Raw genomic sequence first — 12,170 nt, 5'->3', positions numbered from 1 at the left:
TGGGCTCTTCTCTTCAAAAACACAGTTGGCTACTAAGCCCAATAAACCAAACAGAGTGAGGCCAATGACAATTAGTGGATTTATGGGTTTACAATAAGTGGAATTGGTTAAATATAAATAATCAGTAGAATTTCTTTTTAAATTTTGTAACATGCTATGTAACATTTATTATCCTACATATCATCTTTCAGTAATGGTTTGGAATACTGTCTGACAGTAGTAAGCTGACAGAATAATGCAACAATAAAATGCTCCTTTGTTTAATGATTTCATTTTGTAAAGGATTGTTTCCACACAAAGTGACTTCTGTTTAAAGCAGTCAATAAGGAAGGCATTTCTATTTATGACAGGAACGATCTGGCTTGTGTCTGGCTGGTACTTGCCTTGTATTTCAAGCACTTTGAAAATTATCAGCTTTTACAGGAAACCCAACCTGGTTAGGCAAACATAGGAAATAAGCACACAGAATCACCTCTTTAAGAATTTTCAAGCAAATTAACTGGTAAAATGGAAAGCAAATCATTTCATGGTAAAACTGAGTTTTGTCTTTTTAAAATTTAATATGTATTTCTTAGCACAGAGTACGTTTATTTGCCTATATGGAAATAAAATGCAAACTTAGAACTTTTGGAGTGAGGTAAACTCAAAATTTTAGATACAGGATTAATATTTTAAAAGTTCACAACTTGGAATTTATATGGACATCTTACTCCTCCTTTCCTTTATAAATCTTTACCTTGGGTATGTAATGAGAAATACTGCCAGGTTTTGAGATGGCTCGATGATTATCTAAAACTAAGTTTAATGTGTTTGAATTCATTTAAAATGAATCTGCTTTTCTAAGGATGCTTTCCCTAAAAACTTAAGCCCATCTGTGTTTTATGAAGAAAATCCTTGCATATGTTTCTAATTCTTTCATAAACATGCTATTAAAGTAATGTTTGCAAAGGCCAGTAGATAGGCAAAAACTATATAAAATCTTTTTTCTTTAGAAACAAAAAGGTTAGGTGTAAAGCCTAAGTGTAAAGAAACGTGAATCCAAAATATCTGTGCAGACACACACCCACACACAAACTTCTTTTAATCTGCTCAGTCTTTTTATTGTACATCTTACTTCATCCTTTCCAGCCATTGTTTTTTACCTTCTCTATATTTATTCTTTAAATATTTCTTCTTAAACTGAATTAAAAAAAAAACTGCTTCTTCCAGTCTTTTATAAAATAAATGCGATGTAACCAGCTTGGTCAGGAGAAGCAGAAAACACAGGAAAAATGTGGGATTTCCCTAGTGGCTCAGTTGGTAAAGAATCCACTTGCAATGCAGGAGACCCAGTTTTGATCTCTGGGTTGGGAAGATCCCCAGGAGAAGGAAATCTCAACCCACTTCAGTATTCTTGCCTGGAAAATGCCATGGACAGAGGAGCCTGGAGGGCTACAGTCTATGGGGTCTCCAAGAGTCAGACATGACTGAGCATATAGGAAAAATAATACTACAGTCACATGGCCCATATAGCTCATTACACGTTTAGGTCATAATTGTAAAAAGGAAATACAGAGATAACCAAGTGCGGATGTTCATCAAATATTTGAATTAAAGTACTAAGTGAATATTTGCATATGTCTGGTGACATTATATAAGTTTATCTTTTACTTTTTTTGTCATTCTCTGAATAATACCCATTTGTGGCCCAAAATGTTTCTGTTGGTGCCTTGTATGATACAAATCGATCAATTACTTGCCACACCTTTCCTGTGCTGGTATGTTGGCAATTGCTGAACATGGGAACAGTGGTGGATATGAAGCTTGTCAAGGACACAGAAGCCTCACCATACCTCTCTGTCCTGTGGATCTCCATCATAAAGAGACAGAAATAATGCGGTTCCCAAGGCCATCACCTTGATTTACTCAGAAGCACCACAGGTGAATGGACTAGGTGGTAATCTCTCTGAACTGCACTGACCGCTCAGTTTTCCCATGGTCCCTCAAGCTAGTTACAGACCTGTGTCTATGGTGCAAAGTCAAATGAACAGTTGAGGCAATTATCTGAACAATTCTGGTGAAAAGAAAGCTTGTTACTAAAGAAAACGTGAGTTGGGGGGAGTCCCTTAATTATCCATATTGAATTTCTGTATTGATCCCATTCACGAGACAATCGCTTGACTCACCACTTCATTTGGCTTGGGTAGACATGGGGTGAGGTAATTGAAAGCGATTAAACAGCAGTATCTGGGGAACCATAAGTGACATCTTAGGTCAGATACTGTGGTACAGGATAGCTTCATCAACAAGTATGTATCATACCCCTACTGTGCCGGACCCTGGGAAGATTACCAGTTAAACGGAAAAGAAAATTACTATCCACAAAAGAATGGAAGCCAGAGATGCGTCAGTGAAAAATGAGGTATAGTGGGTACCAACTCAACAGCGAGTTTCAGAAGAAAAAGCTGTGTTTTAAGTAATATGTTGATTTCTTTCCAGCGCCTAGTGGAACTCAGAAAGCTTTCAGTTAGATATCAGGTTGGCTTTCTAAAAAGGCATGTCACTATTTGAGAAAGAGTCAGAAGATTTCTACTGAAATCTTTGAATGAATGAAACAAAAGCACCCTGGCTGTCTTTCTCTAGACGGCAGACGCCTCTGGGAGGAGTGAGACATTCAAGTGTAATAAATCCATGGGCTTTTCCTTAAGGGAACTGAGTTGTCATTTTTCTACAAAGTGGTAGGTGAGAACAGCAGCATAAGACCACTGGGTGTCTGTGGCAGATAAGTGAACGGCGAAGAAAAGATAAGTAAAGACTGAAAATAAATCTGCACTCACATGGCAATTTTGCCTTGAGCCAGCTAGGTAGACCAGTAGCCTTTTAGAGTCAGAAGATTATGTAGTAAAAGTGACAGCAAGGTTAACCAATCCTCGCCTAGAATACTGAGGCAAGCCTTCTCCAGGGCAGGTCTGTCTGAGCATTTTCTCTTTTAATAGGAACGATATCATTAGTAGTTCTATAGTAACTTTATTTGAAAACACATTTGTCTCTTGGAATACATACACACTCACACAGTACCTGAGCCATACTTATCACAGAAAGGACAGGGATTCATTATTCACATGCATTCATTTTTATCATATAGCATTTTTAACATATTTATTTTTATCATACAGCATTTTAACTCTTTAGAATCCTATATTATATGCTTTTCTCTTTATGATTTTAATGAATCTACACACACATATAGTTCCAAATAAGTAAAGGAGTACGTCAAGGCTGTATGTATATTGTCACCCTGCTTATTTAACTTATACGCAGAGTACATCATGAGAAACCCTGGGCTGGAGGAAGCACAATCTGGAACCAAGATTGCTGGGAGAAACATCAGTAACCTCAGATATGCAGATGACACCACCCTTATGGCAGAAAGTGAAGAGGAACTAAAGAGCCTCTTGATGAAAGTGAAAGAGGAGAGTGAAAAAGTTGGCTTAAAGCTCAACATTCAGAAAACTAAGATTATGGCATCTGGTCCCATCACTTCATGGCAAATAGATGGGGAAACAGTGGAAACAGTGGCTGACTTTATTTTGGGGGGCTCCAAAATCACTGTAGATGGTGACTGCAGCCATGAAATTAAAAGATGCTTTCTCCTTGGAAGGAAAGTTATGACCAACCTAGACAGCATATTAAAAAGCAGAGACATTACTTCATCAACAAAAGTCCATCTAGTCAAAGCTATGGTTTTTCTAGTAGTCATGTATGGATGTGAGAGTTGGACTATAAAGAAAACTGAATGCCAAAGAATTGATGCTTTTGAACTGTGGTGTTGGAGAAGACTCTTGAGAGTCCCTTGGACTGCAAGGAGATCCAACTAGTCCATCCTAAATGAGAAGTCCTGGTTGTTCATTGGAAGGACTGATGCTGAAGCTGAAGCTCCAATACTTTGGCCACCTGATACGAAGAGCTGACTCTTTGGAAAAGACCCTGATGCTGGGAGGGATTGGGGGCAGGAGGAGAAGGGGACGGCAGAGGATGAGATGGTTGGATGGCCTCACCGACTGAATGGACATGGGTTTGGGTGAACTCCGGGAGTTGGTGCTGGACAGGGAGGCCTGGCGTGCTGCAAAGAATCAGACACAACAAAGCAACTGAACTGAACTGATGCAGACATATATAAGTAAACATGTAAGTTAAAGTTATTAAATATATCATAGTACTGGGTTGGCCAAGAAATTGGTTGGGTTTTTCTGTAACATCTTACTGAAAAAGCTAAACGGACTTTTTTTGCCAACCCAATATATTATGATAGTTACAGATTGCTAAGATACAAATAATTTCTGGATGAAATTCCTTTGTCATCCCATAACATTTCAGATTTTACTTAAAAAATAAAACTCATCATATTAGGAAATCATAAATCAATATTAAGGTAATTCTTAATGAATTTTATAGAGGAGATTTATTTGTCATTAGAATCAAGCCCTCCAATGACACCTATCTTTTCATGTTCATCTTTGTCACTGAAGTTTAGGACCAGTGCTAGAAAAGTGTGACAGGAACGTATTCTGGCTTTCTTGGAATCTGTTGTGCGTTTTTACATACCCACCCTCTAGTATACAGGTGCACTTGCTTCAGTACTCATGGACTCACTCTTGCAGACAGATTTGCTCCTATTTAGAGCTAATCACAAAAGTACTTGGATTTAGAGGCAACTTACGATAAACTAATTTCCTGCCTCAGACTTTCTTTATTAAAAAATTGATCTATTCCATTTGTCTCTCCGATTTAATCTATGGCATCAATCAAAGGAAAGATTTGTACAAATATACATATAAGTTGGTGGCTCTACTGAGCTGTAAAGATAAAACAATTGTTACCCTTCCCCATCCTTAATTGTATTTCACCCTGAACCAACCTGAATTATAACTGAGAAACTGGAAAAGTTACAATTGGCTTTACTTGCTCATTCAGCTGTTATTCTTCTCAAAATCTGAACCTTCCCACAAATCCTCAGAGGCAATACAATTCTTTATTTTAATGAATTCACTTGCACCCCACTGAGAATTAATTGCTTTGGAAGCAACCCAGTGGTCCTACACGCCGAGAGGCCCACTGGTAGTTTTCCTGTTTTTTCTAATAAAGAACTCTAAGGAATTAACCAACCTCTAACCAGGTATAATATCTACTTCTATTATTCCTTTCTAGCCATGTGTCTCTGCTCTACCTTTTTCTATTTACACACACACACACACACACACACACACACACCATGAGAGGACTGTGACATCCCGGGTATTATTGACAAAACTTCAATTCCTTGTTATATAAATACAACTGGAGGAGTATGTGGCATATAAATCTACAGGTCAACTCTCTATAGTCACTTTCTCTTTGTGAAGAAAACAAGCAAAAAATTGCTCTTTGTGAGGATTTATTGGGTGTTAAAATCTACAACAAAATTGGAATTTGCCATGCTTATATATAATACAATGTGTGATTCTGTGATTCCCATATGGGCCTATAATCCCTACTTGACGTACTTCACTAATTCATTAATCAAAAGATATTTATTAAACAGCTATTGGATTTGCCCCCAAATTTGAAGCTGTAATTGGAGATTTATTCCAGAAGGGTAACATATATTAGAGCATAGAGCTATTACAGACACAGATAACTCACATGACATACAGGAAGTGGTGTATAGACTGCAAGAAACTGCACCGTTAAAATGTTGGTTAAATTCTATGCAAATACTACTTTCTAAAAAATTATTATTTATACTGCTTAAATTCCTTAATTGTCTTGATAAAGAGGAGAGCTACTGAGGCAAAGTTAATGTTTGTAAGTGACACATAATAAATAAGGAGCAATTAGAAAGAGAAATAACTGAAGTAGGGTTCTAAGTTATAACTTTCGCATTTCATTGTAAAATTCACATCCCCAATTCTTTGCAACCCAGCCACAAAAGGGATAAAAGAAATGACTCGCCAAATTATTGCTATGGAATTGAGAAGAAAAACATTATTTATAAATAATGTTTTTCTTTTAATGAATTCTAAAAAATATTTATCACGTAGCATTTTAGTAAAAAAATAACTATGAAAAATAAAAAGATCCAGTACATTCCTCATGAGAGGAATGCATTCTTCAATTCTTAATGCAGTCTTAAAATGAGAGGAAATATTCTTCTGAGGTTTCTACTTCTAGTCAAGATGGAGTGAGAGATTTGACATCCTTCTTCTAAAAATTTTTTAAAAAGTGGAAAAAATCCTCAAAATCGTAGATTCATTGGGCAACAGGCAACAAAATATAATGATTCCTGAGAGAGGTGAAACAGATGAAGAGAGCTGTATGATTGTCGCATCTTGCTCTTTGAGGTACAGGAAGAGGACATTTAGGCAAGACATGCCTTAATTGTGGGGATAGACCTGGAAATCTAGAAAAGTGCTTCAACAATACGGGAACTGAGAACTTCCAGATGTTCCAGATGTTCAAGCTGGGATTAAAAAAGGCAGAGGAACCAGAGATCAAATTGCCAGCATCCATTGGATCATAGAAAAAGCAAGAGAATTCCAGAAAATCATCTATTCCACTTTATTGACTATGCCAAAGCCTTTGACTGTGAGGATCATAGCAAACTGTGGAAAATTTTTAAACAGATGGGAATAACAGGCCACCTTACCTGCCTCCTGAGAAATCTGTATGCAGGTCAAGAAACAACAGTTAGAGCCAGACATGGAACAAAGGACTGGTTCAAAAATGAGAAAGGACTATATCAAGGCTGTATGTTGTCACCCTGCTTATTTAATGAATATGCAGAGTACATCATGCAAAAACCTGGGATGGATGAAGCACAAGCTGGAATCAAGATTGCCGGGAGAAATATCACCAATGTCAGCTATGCAGATAAATACCACTCACTCTAATGGCAGAAACTGAAGAGGAACTGAAAAGTCTCTTGATGAGAGTGAGAGAGGACATGAGGAAGGTCATTTAAAACTCAACATTCATGAATCTAAGATCACAGCATCCAGTCCCATCACTTCCTGGACAGTAGATGGGGAAAAAGTGGAAGCATTGACAGATTTTACTTTTTGGGCTCCAAAATCACTGCAGACAGTAACTGCTGGAATAAAATTAAAAGACGGTTGCTCTTTGGAAGAAAAGCTATGACAAACCTACATAGCGTATTCAAAAATAGAGACATCAATTTGCCGACAAAGCTTTGTATAGGCTAAGTATGGTTTTTCCATTAATCACGTGCAGATGTGAGAATTGGACCATAAAGAAGGCAGAGAGCTGAAGAATTGATGCTTTTAAGTTACGGTACTGGAGAAGACTCTTGAGAGTCCCTTGGTCTGCTAAGAGATCAGACCAGTCCATCCTAAAGGAAATCAGCCCTGAATATTCGTTGGAAGGACTGATGCTGAAGCTGGAGCTCCAGTACTTTGGCCACGTGATGTGGAGAGACAACTCATCTGTAAAGACCCTGATGCTGGGGAAAATTTAGGACAGGAGAAGAAGGGGATGACAGAGGATGAGATAACTGGATAGCATCATCAACTCAAAGGGCATGAGTTTGAGCAGGCACAGGAGATGGTGGAGGATAGGGAACCCTGGAGAGCTGCAGTCCATGGGGTGGCAGACATGACTTTGTGAATGAAAAATGATAACAAATATTTCTGATTCTGACTTAAAATTCTTACATCCAGAACCAAAAGGATGAAATTTTGGTGTTGATAAAGATGGAATAACCTCTCTCCTGATAAAGCTCAAGAATATTTATAGGAACACAAAAAATTCCCCACACCCAGCAAATGTGTGTTTTAATGTCTAATATCTGATAAAAAATTACCAGGTGTGCGAACTGTGGTGGTAAATCAGACTTCAATTGTAGAAAAGTGTACATAGGAGCCAAAATAAAAATGCTTGAGCATTTCAAGTTTATTACAAGAAAAGTATAGAATACAGTAAGAACATTAAATGAGTACATGTCACAACTAAAAGCTGGTTCCCAGCATTTTTGCAGAAGCAAGATCCAGTGGTCCTTCCCCTACATGGTATATACAATGTTTTCTCTCCTACAGGAGACCACCACCTTCTTTACAGGACAACTAGGATCCAAGGTGTTAATGGACCTTGGATAAAATGTTAGCTTGGATTTCACACAACCTCCTGGCCAAGATCTTGCTATGTGACCAGTTTTTACCCTTGAGAACCTTGTTAAAACAATATACAAGCTATCAACCATGATTTTATCATCAAATAATGCGGCTGTGCTATTTGAGACAAACAGAACTAGAGTCTTGAGTCTGACCCAGAGTTATAAAACAATACTGTTTAATTGTACATTTCATGCTCTGTCCAGGAATACACCTCTTCAGGCAGTTTCCCGGTCCTCTAGAATAAACTGATTTAATACTCCCACCATGCAAAGAAAGGAAATCACTTTTGATGAGGAGGAGAAAAATCAATCTATCTAAAAAGTCTAGAATTTGATAGAGATTATGTCATTTTTAGACAAGCACATGAAAACAATTATTCTAACTATCCCATTTGTTCCCTACACATCTATTAGAACAGCTTGAAATAAAAAAAATAGTGACAATTCCAAATGCTGGTGAGAATGTGGAGAAACTGGATCATTCATGTACTGCTGTTGGGGATGTAAACTGTTACAGTGGAAAGTTATTTGGTGGTTTCTTAAAAGCTAAATACATACAAACTTATCATGTGCCCCTGATAGCTCAGATGGTAAAGGATCCAGCTGCAAAGTAGGTGACACTGGCTCGATTCCTGGATTGGGAAGATCCCTTGGAGGAGGGAAAGGCTACCCACTCCAGTACTCTGGCCTGGAGAATTCCATGGACTGTGTAGTCCATGGGGTCACAATTCATCAGACACGACTGAGCAGCTTTCATTTTCACTACCATGTGCCCCGGGAATTGCACTCCTGGGCGTTTATCCTACAGTAATGAAGGTTCATATCCACTCAAAAACATATCCCAAGTTATGCAGCATAGCAGACTTATTTATAATAACACTAAACTAGAAATGAATGAAGCAATATCCTATAGTAAATGATTAGCGAAAGAATCTGATACATCCATTAAGGGCTCATCTCTTCTAGTCCAAAGAGCTTTCTATCATATCCTGCAATACCAGTATTATTAGGGGAAAGACTGCTAATTTGAAAAAAAAAATTAAGTTTTCTTTAAAAGTGCCAGCTACTTGATTTCTCTCTATTTGGGGAGAAATAATCATGTTATATTAGAACAGATGACAAGAAGCACAGATGTTGAAAAATATACGGACCTGTGCCTGGAAGACATGTGTTCATTACATGGTTATGCTATGAGTGTAGCTGTGCAAATTGGTTAATCTCTCCCAGGATCATATTCCTCACTGAGAAGATGATAAAAATACAGCTCCCAGCAAAGGTGTTGTGCAACGAAAGCAGTTTAACTGAAAACCTTCATTGAGGGCCAAATATACAAGCATTCAGTTAAGATATTTTCCCTACCCAAATGTGTATTCGTTTTATGGATGTTATGAAGGAACAGTTCAGAGCATGGAGTCAGATTTAAAAGAAACTTGAGCTAGAATTCAAATGGCTTCTACCACCAGTTGTGTGAACTTTGGATATTTACTTTGAGATTCAATGTTTTCAACTCTGGAAAAAATTCATAAATTGCACCACAGATTTTAGTGTTCAGTTAATGACAGAATGATATATTATATGCATACTCTAAACACTAAATTTAAACACTCTAAACACTGAATCTTCAATGCCTTTACAAAGTCTATTTACTTAGACACATGGCAGTTTGGATTAAAAGTCAATCTATCTTTGTTGTTTTTGAATTAGAAATAATGCCTCCATAACATTATAAGCAAAGTGAAGTAATTGGAATCACTTGAAGTGGGGAATAATTTCTCCCTAATTTAAGATTTTCATTTTTGAGTGGATATAGGAAAGAATTTTAGCTAGAGCTGGATTTCACCTAGACTGTCTCCCAGATTTACATGCTCAATTTGTATTTGACATATGTATGTAAATAAATATAACTCTTGTGTGAAGATTCTGAAGACACCTGTCCTGAAGTTGTAAATCCTAGTGAAATACTTCATGCTCTGGGCCTTCTAAAATGCATTCTCAGAGAAGTACTGGAAGCCTTACCACAGTATTTAGCACAATTTTCCAAAATTGCTATCAAGTTTTCTCTTAGGCTTCCCTGGTGGCTCAGACGGTAAAGCGTCTGCCTGCAATGCGGGAGATCTGGGTTCTATCCCTGGGTCGGGAAGATCCCCTGGAGAAGGCAATGGCAATCCACTCCAGCACTCTTGCCTGGAAAATCCCATGGACGGAGGAGCCTGATAGGCTACAGTCTATGGGTCACAAAGAGTCGGACACAACTGAGCGATTTCACTTTTCTCTTAGTAATTGAAGTAAAAAAATTAGAGTTAAATATGAAAACCACCCAAGTATCCACATGAACATTGACAGAAGCAAAAAAAAAATTATAAATATATAATATAAAAAATATAAAATAATATATAACACATGTACATATTTATGCTCTTTAGTCAAAAGACTGACCATGTTTACTTCCAATAGCATTATGTTACTGAGTTGTTGCATAAAAGGCAAAATTAATAAAGGGTTAAAGAGAAAGTGATTTGTTTTTCAAATATACTTTCTTCAGTATACAAATAACATTAAAGAGAAGAAAAGCATTTTTAAATTGCCTAATATGATTAGATTTGCATACTGACAAATTCCATGTGCAAAGTTTTCATGCCTGTGTGGAATGTTAAAGTCCTCAGATCAAATAAATCACAGTCGTTTTTCTCTTTATTTATTCAATGTTTATTTTTTTTAAATAATTTTTCCAGGTGGCCCAGGTGGTAAAGAACCTGCCTTCCAATGCAAGAGGCGTAAGAGAAGTGGGTGTGACCCCTGGGTCAGGAAGACCCCTTGAATGAGGAAATGGCAATCCGCTCCAGAATTCTTGCCTGGAGAATCCCACGGACACAGGAGCCTGGTGAGCTACAGTTCATAGGGTCACAAAGTGCTGGACGTGACTGAAGTGGCTGAACACGACAGAACAGGGTTAATCTGTTTCCCCATTTAACTTCCATTTTGGAACTGGTAAAATCTACGCACTTCTTCAGTTGGGCCATATGAATAAAGGAAGATAATAATATAACAAAGAAGCAAAAAATGTCCGAAAGATACAGTTCTATGCTGAGTTTAAGCTAAAAGTAGCACCACATTTTTAATCTCTGGCAAAGACAGAGTGAGTTTTGAAAATTAAAATTAACCATATTTAAAATGGTGGGTTTTGTTTGTTTATTTTCAGCTCTATATAAAGAGCAATTCAATGTAAGCATATTATTCATGTTACTTGTAGAGAATGATGATGTTACATTTAACTAAAGTGCTTATTTCAATAGTTTTATTACTGAAACTATGTTTGGAGATCAAGACCGTCAAGGGGACTTTCTGTTTTATCACCTTCTGTTTCACCATAGCTTGATGTAGCTAGAGTAACAAGAATGCTTCACACATGGGAAAGTCCCTGTAAATCTGCTTCATGTTATGGGAGACAATGAGAGGGATAAATACATCCAGGCAAGCGTGCGCACACACACATATTTATACACATCCATGCACATACACATATGGACTTTCCCTGGTGGCTCAGACGGTAAAGCGTCTCGCTTACAATGCGGGAGACCTGGGTTCGATCCCTGGGTCAGGAAGATCCTCTGGAGAAGGAAATGGCAACCCACTCTAGTACTCTTGCCTGGAAAATCCCATGGAGAGAGGAGCATGGTGGGCTACAGTCCACCAGATGGCAAAGAGTCGGACACAACTGAGCAACTTCACTTCACTTCATACACATAATACTGTTGCCATGTTCAAGAGTTTCAAATGAAATAAAAGCATAAGTTGTCTATTCAACATCTAAAACAGAGATGCAGTGATAAACACACTAAAGATGCATTCTCATCTCAGAATTCATAGTAGAAATCTGGGGAAACCAATTAGGAAATTAGGAATCTTATGACAAAGAATGACAGGAAATATTTTCTATTGGGGGAACAAGGAAAGACAAGTTATTAAGGAGTTGTTAAAGGGGTTCATCAGCAACGTACTTATTAAAATCTTCCCAGTACTTAGA

General features: G+C 37.5%; 1 long non-coding RNA gene across 1 annotated transcript in view; it reads left to right on the top strand.

Annotated features, from left to right (window-relative positions):
• LOC147370075 (uncharacterized) overlaps positions 1-11,261 on the top strand; it is a 36,749-nt gene extending 25,488 nt beyond the window's left edge. The window contains exon 3 of the long non-coding RNA XR_015168480.1: positions 10,879-11,261. This is a non-coding gene — a long non-coding RNA (uncharacterized LOC147370075). The remainder of the gene's footprint in view (positions 1-10,878) is intronic.
• Positions 11,262-12,170: the final 909 nt, after the last annotated feature.

Source organism: Bos grunniens, chromosome 7 (genome assembly GCF_055505025.1).
Source record: "Bos grunniens cultivar Pamir isolate PY7600 chromosome 7, Bosgru_T2T1.0, whole genome shotgun sequence".
NCBI lineage: Eukaryota > Metazoa > Chordata > Mammalia > Artiodactyla > Bovidae > Bos > Bos grunniens.
The sequence above is the reverse complement of the archived record's forward strand: the minus strand, read 5'-3'. Positions and strand labels throughout refer to the sequence as shown.